Source organism: Cupressus sempervirens, chromosome 2 (genome assembly GCF_028749045.1).
Source record: "Cupressus sempervirens isolate cs-2001-9-10 chromosome 2, ASM2874904v1, whole genome shotgun sequence".
Classification (NCBI taxonomy): domain Eukaryota; kingdom Viridiplantae; phylum Streptophyta; class Pinopsida; order Cupressales; family Cupressaceae; genus Cupressus; species Cupressus sempervirens.
The window spans coordinates 538,704,413-538,715,788 of record NC_143119.1 but is presented as its reverse complement, the minus strand read 5'-3'; positions in this window follow the sequence as shown (position 1 = coordinate 538,715,788).

Genomic DNA, 11,376 nt, shown 5'->3' with positions numbered 1-11,376 from the left:
TTTTTTGGCTAATGGCCAAAGTTTTTGAATCGACTCAGCTACCCTGACTTGAATTACCTCGAGCCTTAACCACCTCCATTTTTTTCTTCGCTCGACTCATGTAATCGCACTCGCCTTGATTCTGAGTGGCCCGAGTCACTTACGTGATCCAAAACTGGGTAACTTTTTCTTTTTTCTTTTTTTTTGTCAAGTCCCAAAGTTTTGAACAGTCGGATGCCCCGACTCGAGTCGTCTCCAAATTTTTTGCATGACTCATGTCACCGTGCTCGACTTGATTCTAATTGCCCCGAGCCGTGTACATGATCCAAAAGCGGTTAACTTTTTCTTTTTGGTTGACGCCCAAAGTTTTCAACCCGACCCACCTCGGCAACCTCGACTCGAAGCGCCTTGAGCCTTAATGGCCTCCAATGTTTTTGCACGACTCATGCCACCATCGACTTTTCGCTCGAATCATGTCACCCAGGGCACCTCGATGCTACGTGACCCGAGCCCTGTGCGCGATCCAAAACCGGGTAACATTTTTTTTTGAACTCCCAAAATTTCATTCTTTTTTGCCTTACGAGGCCTATCATGATCTCTTTTTATAAAGAAAATTCTCAAATCAGATCGTTTCGGCTACCCTACCTCGAATCTGGCTAGCTAGGCGTAACGCCTCGAGTCGGCTCGGCAATACGTGAACTGAAACTTGTGCGTGATCAAAAAGCGAGTAACTTGTTTTTTTTTTGTAATGCCCAAAATTTAGCGCTTTTCGCTGTACAGGGCCTCCCATGATTTTTTTTGTTTTTGTTTTTTTTTTTTCCTCGTCGACCCACTCTGGCGACCCAGTCGGGTCGCCCGAGGCTGGGGCGACGGAGATGGGTTGACCTAGTCGGGTGAACCAAGTTGGGTCGACCCAGGCGTGCGATCCTGGCTGGGGACAGCAAGTCGATTCTATAAGTTTGCTTGCCAATTTTGCTAGCCAGGTCGGCTCACCAAGTCATCTAACCATGTGGTCTTTGCCAAATCAAGAATTGACTCTTTAAGTCCACTCACAGCTCGTCAAGCCGGCTCACCAAGATGACTTACCATCTCGCCTCACCAGGTTGCCGCACTAGGTCGCTTCTTCTTTAAGACCGCTCACCATGTCGGCTCCCCAAGTCAACTCACCGAGTTGACTATTCAGGTTGCCTCACCAAGTCGACCCCTTAAGTTCGCTCACCAAGTCAGCTCCCTAAGTCAGCTCACCAAGTCGAATCACCTAGTCGTTTTACCACCTTGCCCTAGCAGGTGTGCTCGCCAAGTTGCCCCACCGAGTTGCTTCTCTAAGCCCACTCACCATGTCAGCTCACCAAGTCGGTTGTTCAAGTACGTTGCCAAGTCAACTCGTTAGGTTCACTCACCAGGTCAGGCCGCCCAACTCGCCTCTTTAAGTTTGTTCGCCAGGTCGGCCCGCCCAAGTCGCATCAGCGGGCTAACTCGGTGAGTCACCTCACGAAGTTGACTCTTTAAGTGCGCTCACCAAGTCAGCTCACCAAGTCGACTCACCATCTCGCCTCGATAAGTTGGCTTGCCGAGTTACCCCACCAAGTCGTCACCTCTTTAAGCCCGCTCACCGTGTCAGCTCGTCAGGTCGGCTCACGAAGTCGACTAATCAAGTAGGCCCACCAAGTCGCCTCAAGGATAGCTCCTCACCATGAGTCGCCTCACCATGTTGACTCTTTGAGCCCGCTCACCAGGTCGCCTCACCAAGTCGACTCGAGTACGTTGCCAAGTTGACTCTTTAAGTTCGCTCGCCAGGTCGACTCGCCAAGTCAGCTCACCATGTCATCTCAACGAACCAACTCGCCGAGTCGCCTCACCACGTCGGCTCTCTTATACCACTCGCCAAGTCGCCCCACCAACTCGCCCCGTTAGGCCCACTCACCATGACGCCCCGTTAGGCACACTCTCACCAAGTGGACTTTTTAAGTCTGCTCATAAAGTCGAGCCACCAAGTACTCTCACCAAGTCGACTCTTTAAGTCCTTTCATCGAGTCACCCCACCAAGTACTCTCACCAAGTCAACTCTTTAGGTCCGTTCATAGAGTCACCCCACCAAGTCGACCCTTCAAGTGCGTTCATCAAGTCACCCCATCAAGTCGACTCTTTAAGTTCATTCATCAAGTCACCCCGCCAGGTCAGCCCAAAAATTACTCTCACCAAGTCGACTCTTTAAGTTCGTTCATCAAGTCACCCTGCCAGGTCGGCTCACCAAGTGGACTCTTTAAGTTCGTTCATGAAGTCACTCTGCCAAGTCGGCCCACCAGGTCGACTCTGTAAGTTCGTTCATCAAGTCACCCCGCCAGGTCAGCCCACCAACTACTCTCACCAAGTTGACTCTTTAAGTTTGCTCACCAAGTCACCCCGCCAGGTCGGCCCACCAAGTACTCTCACCAGGTCGACTCTTTAGGTTTGTTCATCAGGGCACCCCACCGAGTACTCTAACCAAGTCGACTCTTTAAGTTCGTTCATCAAGTCACCCCGCCAGGTCGGCCCACCAAGTCGACCCTTTAAGTTCGGTCATCAACTCACCCCGCCAGGTCGGCCCACCAAGTACTCTCACAAAGTCGACTCTTTAGGTTCGTTCATCAATTCACCCTGCCAGCTCGGCCCACCAAGTTCTCTCACCAGGTTGACTCTTTAAGTTCGTTCATCAAGTCACCCCGCCAGTTCGACCCACCAAGTACACTCACAAAGTCGACTCTCTAAGTTCGTTCATCAAGTCACCCTGCCAGGTCACCCCACCAAGTACTCTCACCAAGTCACCCTGCTAGTTTGACCCACCAAGTCGAATCTTTAAGTTCATTCATCAAGTTACCCGGCCAAGTCGGCCCACCAAGTCGACTCTTTAAGTCCGTTCATCAAGTCACGTGACCAGGTCAGCCCACCAAGTACTCTCACCAAGTCGACTCTTTAAGTTTGTTCATCAAGTCACCCGGCCAGGTCGGCCCACCAAGTCACTAAGTACTCTCACCAAGTCGACTCTCTAAGTTCGTTCATCAAGTCACCCCGCCAGGTTGGCCCACCAAGTCGAATCTTTAAGTCCGTTCATCAAGTCACCCCACCAAGTACTCTAACCAAGTCGATTCTTCAAGTGCGTTCATCAAGTCACCCGGGCAACTACTCTCACCAAGTCGACTCTTTAACTATGTTCATCAAGTCACCCCACCAAGCACTCTCACCACGTCAACTCTTTAGGTCCGTTCATAAAGTCACCCCACCAAGTCGACCCTTCAAGTGCGTTCATCAAGTCACCCCACCAAGTACTCTCACCAATTTGACTCTTTAAGTCCTTTCATCAAGTCACCACACCAAGTACTCTCACCAAGTCAACTCTTTAGGACCGTTCATCAAGTCACCTCGCCAAGTCGACCCTTGAAGTCCGTTCATCAAGTCACCCCACCAAGTCGACTCTTTAAGTCAGTTCACGAAGTCACCCAACCAAGTCGGCCCACCAAGGACTCTCACCATGTCGACTCTCTAAGTCTGTTCATCAGGTCACCCCAACGAGTACTCTCACCAAGTCAACTCTTTAGGTCCGTTCATCAACTCACCCCGCAAAGTCGACCCTCTAAGTTCGTTCATCGAGTCACCCGACCAAGTCGACTCTTTAAGTCCTTTCATCAAGTCACCCCGCCAAGCTGACTCTTTAAGTCCGTTCATCAAGTCACCAGAACAACTACTCTCACCAAGTCGACTCTATAAGTCTGTTCATCAAGTCGGCCCACCAAGTACTCCCACCAAGTCGACTCTTTAAGTCCGTTCATCAGTTCACCCCGCCAAGTACTCTCACCAAGTCAACTCTTTAGGTCCATTCATCAAGTCACCCCGCCAAGTCGACCCTTTAAGTCCGTTCATCAAGTCGCCCCGCCGAGTTGCTTCTCTAAGCCCACTCACCATGTCAGCTCACCAAGTCGGTTATTCAAGTACGTTGCCAAGTCAACTCTTTAAGTTCGCTCACCAGGTCAACTTGCCCAAGTCGCCTCTTTAAGTTCGTTCGCCAGGTCGGCCCGCCCAAGTCGCATCAGCGGGCTAACTCGCTGAGTCACCTCACGAAGTTGACTCTTTAAGTGTGCTCACCAAGTCAGCTCACCAAGTCGACTCACCATCTCGCCTCGATAAGTTGGCTTGCCGAGTTACCCCACCAAGTCGTCGCCTCTTTAAGCCTGCTCACCGTGTCAGCTCGTCAGGTCGGCTCACCAAGTCGACTAATCAAGTAGGCCCACCAAGTTGCCTCAAGGATAGCTCCTCACCATGAGTCGCCTCACCATGTTGACTCAATGAGTCGCCTCACCATGTTGACTCTTTGAGCCCGCTCGCCAAGTCGCCTCACCAAGTCGACTCGAGTACGTTTCCAAGTCGACTCTTTAAGTTCGCTCGCCAGGTCGACTCGCCAAGTCAGCTCACCATGTCATCTCAACGAACCAAATCGCCGAGTCGCCTCACCACGTCGGCTCTCTCATACCACTCGCCAAGTCGCCCCACCAACTCGCCCTGTTAGGCCCACTCACCACGTCGCCCCGTTAGGCCCACTCTCACCAAGTGGACTCTTTAAGTCTGCTCATAAAGTCGAGCCACCAAGTACTCTCACCAAGTCGACTCTTTAAGTCCTTTCATCGAGTCACCCCACCAAGTACTCTCACCAAGTCAACTCTTTAGGTCCGTTCATAGAGTCACCCCACCAAGATGACCCTTTAAGTGCGTTCATCAAGTCACCCCACCAAGTTGACTCTTTAAGTTCATTCATAAAGTCACCCCACCAGGTCAGCCCACAAATTACTCTCACCAAGTCGACTCTTTAAGTTCGTTCATCAAGTCACCCCGCCAGGTCGGCCCACCAAGTGGACTCTTTAAGTTTGTTCATGAAGTCACTCTGCCAAGTTGGCCCACCAGGTCGACTCTGTAAGTTCGTTCATCAAGTCACCCCGCCAGGTCAGCCCACCAACTACTCTCACCAAGTCGACTCTTTAAGTTTGCTCACCAAGTCACCCCGCCAGGTCGGCCCACCAAGTACTCTCACTAGGTCGACTCTTTAGGTTTGTTCATCAGGGCACCCCACCGAGTACTCTAACCAAGTCGACTCTTTAAGTTCGTTCATCAAGTCGCCCCGCTAGGTCGGCCCACCAAGTCGACCCTTTAAGTTCGGTCATCAACTCACCCCGCCAGGTCGGCCCACCAAGTACTCTCAAAAAGTCGACTCTTTAGGTTCGTTCATCAATTCACCCCGCCAGCTCGGCCCACCAAGTTCTCTCACCGAGTCGACTCTTTAAGTTCGTTCATCAAGTCACCCTGCCAGTTCGACCCACCAAGTACTCTCACAAAGTCGACTCTCTAAGTTCATTCATCAAGTCACCCTACCAGGTCACCCCACCAAGTACTCTCACCAAGTCACCCTGCTAGTTTGACACACCAAGTCGACTCTTTAAGTTCGTTCATCAAGTCACCCGGCCAAGTCGGCCCACCAAGTCCACTCTTTAAGTTCGTTCATCAAGTCACGTGACCAGGTCAGCCCACCGAGTACTCTCACCAAGTCGACTCTTTAAGTTTGTTCATCAAGTCACCCAGCCAGGTCGGCCCACCAAGTCACCAAGTACTCTCACCAAGTCGACTCTCTAAGTCCGTTCATCAAGTCACCCCGCTAGGTCGGCCCACCAAGTTGAATCTTTAAGTCCGTTCATCAAGTCACCCCACCAAGTACTCTAACCAAGTCGATTCTTCAAGTGCGTTCATCAAGTCACCCGGCCAACTACTCTCACCAAGTCAACTCTTTAACTATGTTCATCAAGTCACCCCACCAAGCACTCTCACCACGTCAACTCTTTAGGTCCATTCATAAAGTCACCCCACCAAGTCGACCCTTCAAGTGCGTTCATCAAGTCACCCCACCAAGTACTCTCACCAATTCGACTCTTTAAGTCCTTTCATCAAGTCACCACACCAAGTACTCTCACCAAGTCAACTCTTTAGGACCGTTCATCAAGTCACCTCGCCAAGTCGACCCTTGAAGTCCGTTCATCAAGTCACCCCACCAAGTCGACTCTTTAAGTCAGTTCACGAAGTCACCCAACCAGGTCGGCCCACCAAGGACTCTCACCAAGTCGACTCTCTAAGTCTGTTCATCAGGTCACCCCACCGAGTACTCTCACCAAGTCAACTCTTTAGGTCCGTTCATCAACTCACCCCGCAAAGTCGACCTTCTAAGTTTGTTCATCGAGTCACCCGATCAAGTCGACTCTTTAAGTCCTTTCATCAAGTCACCCCACCAAGCCGACTCTTTAAGTCCGTTCATCAAGTCACCAGAACAACTACTCTCACCAAGTCGACTCTATAAGTCCGTTCATCAAGTCGGCCCACCAAGTACTCCCACCAAGTCGACTCTTTAAGTCCGTTCATCAGTTCACCCCGCCAAGTACTCTCACCAAGTCAACTCTTTAGGTCCGTTCATCAAGTCACCCCGCCAAGTCGACCCTTTAAGTCCGTTCATCAATTCGCCCCGCCGAGTTGCTTCTCTAAGCCCACTCACCATGTCAGCTCACCAAGTTGGTTGTTCAAGTACGTTGCCAAGTCAACTCTTTAAGTTCGCTCACCAGGTCAGCCCGCCCAAGTCGCCTCTTTAAGTTCGTTCGCCAGGTCGGCCCGCCCAAGTCGCATCAGCGGGCTAACTCACCGAGTCACCTCATGAAGTTGACTCTTTAAGTGCGCTCACCAAGTCATCTCACCAAGTCAACTCACCATCTCGCCTCGATAAGTTGGCTTGTCGAGTTACCCCACCAAGTCGTCGCCTCTTTAAGCCCGCTCACCATGTCAGCTCGTCAGGTCGGCTCACCAAGTCGACTAATCAAGTAGGCCCACCAAGTCGCCTCAAGGATAGCTCCTCACTATGAGTCGCCTCACCATGTTGACTCTTTGAGCCCGCTCGCCAGGTCGCCTCACCAAGTTGACTCGAGTACGTTGCCAAGTCGACTATTTAAGTTCGCTCGCCAGGTCGACTCGCCAAGTCAGCTCACCATGTCATCTCAACGAACCAACTCGCCGAGTCACCTCACCACATCGGCTCTCTAATACCACTCGCCAAGTTGCCCCACCAACTCGCCCTGTTAGGCCCACTCACCACGTCTCCCCGTTAGGCCCACTCTCACCAAGTGGACTCTTTAAGTCTGCTCATAAATTTGAGCCACCAAGTACTCTCACCAAGTCGACTCTTTAAGTCCTTTCATCGAGTCACCCCACCAAGTACTCTCACCAAGTCAACTCTTTAGGTCCATTCATAGAGTCACCCCACCAAGTCGACCCTTCAAGTGTGTTCATCAAGTCACCCCACCAAGTCGACTCTTTAAGTTCATTCATCAAGTCACCCTGCCAGGTCAGCCCACAAATTACTCTCACCAAGTCGACTCTTTAAGTTCGTTCATCAAGTCACCCCACCAGGTTGGCCCACCAAGTGGACTCTTTCAGTTTGTTCATGAAGTCACTCTGCTAAGTCGGCCCACCAGGTCGACTCTGTAAGTTCGTTCATCAAGTCACCCCGCCAGGTCAGCCCACCAACTACTCTCACCAAGTCGACTCTTTAAGTTTGCTCACCAAGTCACCCCGCCAGGTCGGCCCACCAAGTACTCTCACCAGGTCAACTCTTTAGGTTTGTTCATCAGGGCACCCCACTGAGTACTCTAACCAAGTCGACTCTTTAAGTTCATTCATCAAGTCGCCCCGCCAGGTCGGCCCACCAAGTCGACCCTTTAAGTTCGGTCATCAACTCACCCCGCCAGGTCGGCCCACCAAGTACTCTCACAAAGTCGACTCTTTAGGTTCGTTCATCAATTCACCCCGCCAGCTCGGCCCACCAAGTTCTCTCACCAGGTCGACTCTTTAAGTTCATTCATCAAGTCACCCCGCCAGTTCGACCCACCAAGTACTCTCACAAAGTCGACTCTCTAAGTTCGTTCATCAAGTCACCCTGCCAGGTCACCCCACCAAGTACTCTCACCAAGTCACCCCGCTAGTTTGACCCACCAAGTCGACTCTTTAAGTTCGTTCATCAAGTCACCCGTCCAAGTCGGCCCACCAAGTCGACTCTTTAAGTCCGTTCATCAAGTCACGTGACCAAGTCAGCCCACCGAGTACTCTCACCAAGTCGACTCTTTAAGTTTGTTTATCAAGTCACCCGGCCAGGTCGGCCCACCAAGTCACCAAGTACTCTCACCAAGTCGACTCTCTAAGTCCGTTCATCAAGTCACCCCGCCAGGTCGGCCCACCAAGTCGAATCTTTAAGTCCGTTCATCAAGTCACCCCACCAAGTACTCTAACCAAGTCGATTCTTCAAGTGCGTTCATCAAGTCACCCGGGCAACTACTCTCACCAAGTCAACTCTTTAACTATGTTCATCAAGTCACCCCACCAAGCACTCTCACCACGTCAACTCTTTAGGTCCGTTCATAAAGTCACCCCACCAAGTTGACCCTTCAAGTGCGTTCATTAAGTCACCCCACCAAGTACTCTCACCAATTCGACTCTTTAAGTCCTTTCATCAAGTCACCACACCAAGTACTCTCACCAAGTCAACTCTTTAGGTCCGTTCATCAACTCACCCCGCAAAGTCAACCCTCTAAGTTCGTTCATCAAGTCACCCGACCAAGTCGACTCTTTAAGTCCTTTCATCAAGTCACCCCACCAAGCCGACTCTTTAAGTCCGTTCATCAAGTCGGCCCACCAAGTACTCCCACCAAGTCGACTCTTTAAGTCCGTTCATCAGTTCACCCTGCCAAGTACTCTCACCAAGTCAACTCTTTAGGTCCATTCATCAAGTCACCCCGCCAAGTCGACCCTTTAAGTCCGTTCATCAAGTCGCCCCGCCGAGTTGCTTCTCTAAGCCCACTCACCATGTCAGCTCACGAAGTCTATTGTTCAAGTACATTGCCAAGTCAACTCTTTAAGTTCGCTCACCAGGTCAGCCCGCCCAAGTCACCTCTTTAAGTTTGTTTGCCAGGTCGGCCCGCCCAAGTCGCATCAGCGGGCTAACTCGCCGTGTCACCTCACGAAGTTGACTCTTTAAGTGCGCTCACCAAGTCAGCTCACCAAGTCGACTCACCATCTCGCCTCAATAAGTTGGCTTGCCGAGTTACCCCACCAAGTCATCGCCTCTTTAAGCCCGCTCACCGTGTCAGCTCGTCAGGTCAACTCACCAAGTCGACTAATCAAGTAGGCCCACCAAGTCGCCTCAAGGATAGCTCCTCACCATGAGTCGCCTCACCATGTTGACTCAATGAGTCGCCTCACCATGTTGACTCCTTGAGCCCGCTCGCCAGGTTGCCTCACCAAGTCGACTTGAGTACGTTGCCAAGTCGACTCTTTAAGTTCGCTTGCCAGGTCGACTCGCCAAGTCAGCTCACCATGTCATCTCAACGAACCAACTCGCCGAGTCGCCTCACCATGTCGGCTCTCTAATACCACTCGCCAAGTCGCCCCACCAACTCGCCCCGTTAGGCCCACTCACCATGTCTCCCCGTTAGGCCCACTCTCACCAAGTGGACTCTTTAAGTCTGCTCATAAAGTCGAGCCACCAAGTACTCTCACCAAGTCGACTCTTTAAGTCCTTTCATCGAGTCACCCCACCAAGTACTCTCACCAAGTCAACTCTTTAGGTCCGTTCATAGAGTCACCCCACCAAGTTGACCCTTCAAGTGCGTTCGTCAAGTCACCCCACCAAGTCGACTCTTTAAGTTCATTCATCAAGTCACCCTGCTAGGTCAGCCCACAAATTACTCTCACCAAGTCGACTCTTTAAGTTCGTTCATCAAGTCACCCCACTAGGTCGGCCCACCAAGTGGACTCTTTAAGTTTGTTCGTGAAGTCACTCTGCCAAGTCGGCCCACCAGGTCGACTCTGTAAGTTTGTTCATCAAGTCACCCCGCTAGGTCAGCGCACCAACTACTCTCACCAAGTCGACTCTTTAAGTTTGCTCACCAACTCACCCCGCCAGGTCGACACACCAAATACTCTCACCAAGTACTCTCTTTAGGTCGACTCTTTAACTATGTTCATCAAGTCACCCCACCAAGCACTCTCACCACGTCAACTCTTTAGGTCCGTTCATAAAGTCACCCCACCAAGTACTCTCACCAATTCGACTCTTTAAGTCTTTTCATCAAGTCACCATACCAAGTAATCTCACCAAGTCAACTCTTTAGGACCGTTCATCAAGTCACCTCACCAAGTCGACCCTTGAAGTCCGTTCATCAAGTCACCCCACCAAGTCGACTCTTTAAGTTAGTTCACGAAGTCACCCAACCAGGTCGGCCCACCAAGGACTCTCACCAAGTCGACTCTCTAAGTCTGTTCATCAGGTCACCCCACCGAGTACTCTCACCAAGTCAACTCTTTAGGTCCGTTCATCAAGTCACCCCGCAAAGTCGACCCTCTAAGTTCGTTCATCGAGTGACCCAACCAAGTCGACTCTTTAAGTCCTTTCATCAAGTCACCCCGCCAAGCCGACTCTTTAAGTCCGTTCATCAAGTCACCAGAACAACTACTCTCCCCAAGTCGACTCTATAAGTCCGTTCATCAAGTACTCCGACCAAGTCGACTCTTTAAGTCCGTTCATCAGTTCACCCCGCCAAGTACTCTCACCAAGTCAACTCTTTAGGTCTGTTCATCAAGTCACCCCGCCAAGTCGACCCTTTAAGTCCGTTCATCAAGTCGCCCCGCCGAGTACTCTCACCAAGTCGACCCTTTAAGTCCTTTCATCAAGTCACCCCACCAAGTCGACTCTTCAAGTCCGTTCATCAAGTCACCAGAACAAGTAATCTAACCAAGTCGACTCTTTAAGTCCGTCCATAAAGTCACCCCACCAGGTTGGCCCACCAAGTACTCCCACCAAGCCGACTCTTTATGTTCGTTCATCAGTTCACCCTGCCAAGTACTCTCACCAAGTCGACTCTTTAAGTCTGCTCATCAAGTCGAGCCACCAGGTACTCTCACCAAGTTGACTCTTTGAGTCCGTTCATCAAGTCGCCCCACCAAGTACTCTAACCAAGTCGATTCTTCAAGTGCGTTCATCAAGTCGCCCCACCAAGTACTCTCACCAAGTCAACTCTTTAGGTCCATTCATAGAGTCACCCCACCAAGTCGACCCTTCAAGTGCGTTCATCAAGTCACCCCGCCAGGTCGGCCCACCAAGTCGAATCTCTAAGTCCGTTCATCAAGTCACCGTCCCGATCTGGCCGAGCCGTTCTGGTTGAGCCATGTTGCCCGAGCCGATCTGGGCGAGCCATTCTGGCCGACCCAATCTGGCTGAGCCATTCAGGGCAAGCCATGTTGGCCGAGCCGATCTGGGCGAGCCATTCTGGCCGAGCCGATCTGGGC